Raw genomic sequence first — 2,743 nt, forward strand, 5'->3', positions numbered from 1 at the left:
GCGTAATGTTTATAATTTTGGACAGATACATTTAACAATTTAATAAAATTAATATGTACTCAATATAGACATTTCTAATTATGGCTGTAAAGATAAATTATTATTGTTTCTTTACTTATTGTTCAATAATCTGATTTAATTACCTTTGTCACAGAACCTCTATGTTCCTTCGTAACGTAACGTAACGTAAAATTTTCGTACGTTGCCGTACGTTCGGGAGCGTCCCGATTGACCACGGTACGATTGGACACAACCAACAGATGAAAAGAATTATCTAGTGAATTACTAGGTCGAACCAATCATTACAATCTGTGTCCAATTGTATCGTGGTCAACCGGCTCCCACCTCCGTACGTTCAGCTTACGTCTCACGTAACGTAAGATTGTCACGTAAAGCCCATTCTACAATTGCGTAAACGTGAATGTAAGTGGTTGTAAGTGATTACGACAACCAATCAGAGTAAAGCAATCAGTGAATAAAACATTCGGATTGGTTGACTCTTACGTTCACGACTACGCTTACGCAATTGTAGAATGGGCTTTAGGTGGCGTAAGGAGCTACGGCAATGTTCGTGCGCCGGCCCTAAGCGGACAAAATTCATAAAAAAAGAGGAGAGCGTCCTAATTGCCTAGAGTACGATTGCACACAAACCAATCGATGATAAGAATTATCTAGTGAATTACCAGATCGAACCAATCATTACAATTTGTGGTCAATCGTACTGTGGGAATTCGGGATCTTCCCAAAAAAGAGGAGACAGCATTGGCAACGTTCAAAAATTCCTAGGATCCATAAATTCATTTCTCAAGGTTAATATTGGCTGCGTTTCGCAGAGCGCATCATGTGCATGATACGCTGCATTAGAGTGAAAGAGATACGAGAGTGAGATAAAAAGAGAGGGAGAGCACTTAGGTAATGTTCTCGAACGCATGAGAGCGCATAGGCTGCCTCAGCTCCCGAGGTAATGTAGTCCATGCGCTCTCATGCGTTCGAGAACATCACCCGAGTACTCTCCCTCTCTTTTTATCTCACTCTCGTATCTCTTTTGCTCCAACGCAGCGCATTATGCGCATGATGCGCTTTGCGGAACGCAGCCATTATTGTCCGACGGGAGAGTGTACGGAGGTGTAGTGTTGTGATAGGTAGGGTGCGTTCTTTTAGGCATCGGATGCAGCAGTTCTTGTAGTAATTCGTTCTTTTAGCACGACTGCGCAGTCGACTGCAGCGCAGATTGTCGTTCTTTCAGCAATGGATGCGCAGTGGATTCGCAGACGATTAGAATTAGCTGCGCAGCCGGCTGCGGACTGCGTGATTGTGAAAAAGGCGGACAAGTATAAAAATATTGCAAGTAAAATTAAAATTTATTAAAATGTGCGATCAAAACGTATATTTTTATGTATCGCCGTCGGGTGAAAAATGTATCATTGACGCTTCAAAAGCACAAGAGTTCCTGAATTGTAAGTTTTGTATTGTAAATATAATTGAATTATGAGCAGATTTTATATATAAGATTACTTTTCTTTTTATTCTTTCGATGTAGCTAATATGAAGGATGTACAGACGACTGGCAAGAATTTTGCTTACAATGCAGAAAAATCAATTATATTGGAACCTGCAGGTATATATACCCAGATAGCACAGATAATTAAAAAAGAATTCAGTCGTATGTCACCAATTCTGAGTTCATTTTTAGATGTAAAAAGAATTCTTTTCACTGGACTGAACTATAAAAAATTCTTTTTGCATCTGGAAATAAACTCAGAATTAGTGACATACTAAATTCTTTTTTAATTCTTTTTGAATTCTTTATGCTATCTGGGTATTTATAATATGGTTTTAGATTTAATTTATAATTTCAGGTTATGGAAGCTTAAAAATAAACTCAATCAATTTGTTTTGCTTTGAGTGTTGACAACCCAGTCAGAAATAATAATGGAATCGACGTCGAATCGATACCGATTTGACGCCAATTTCATGATTTCAACGTCAATTCGTGGTTGATTCGACATCGATTTTATTATCATTTTTGGCTGGTGAATGTACTTTCTTAATTGTGTTATTCGATTCATAAAATATTATAAGAATTATACATTTATATGTAAAATTTATATGTAAAATATATAATGTTTTGATGCATTGAGATATAATATTCATATTTCAGAATACATTGCATATAATTTTGATACTTCGGCGAGTTCAAGTCCTTTTCCTATCGGTTCTGCTAAGATATTCCAAGAGTCATCTTTTGAATTTCATACTGCCAAAAGAAAGTCAGATAATAATAATTGGCGTTTCTACAAATTATTGTTTATTTAATCAAAATTAATATTATTATGTTTAATCGTACATGGATTTTTACAGATAATATACTGAATAATTGGTCACCTGCAGAAATACGGGAGCGGTGCACTTGGACACAGTACAATTAGACACGTTGCAAATGGACACGGCATTTGACACACAGTTCAATTGGACATGGTGCGTTTGGACACGAAACTTTTGGACACCGTTGTTTTTGGACACGAAAGAAAATGCACGTCGTTCAGTTACACACCGTTCATTTGGACACCGTTCAGTTGGACACCGTTTACTTGGACCCAGTTCAGTTGGACACCGTTCAAGTGCCCACTGTTCACTTGGACACAGAAGGATACTCACTGTTCACTTGGACACCGTTCACTTGAACACCGTTCATTTGGACACCGTTCACTTGGATACCGTTCACTTGGACACCGTTCAGTTG

Source organism: Odontomachus brunneus, unplaced genomic scaffold (assembly GCF_010583005.1).
Source record: "Odontomachus brunneus isolate Ranch 3 - 2012 unplaced genomic scaffold, Obru_v1 Obru_scaffold_220, whole genome shotgun sequence".
Taxonomy (NCBI): domain Eukaryota; kingdom Metazoa; phylum Arthropoda; class Insecta; order Hymenoptera; family Formicidae; genus Odontomachus; species Odontomachus brunneus.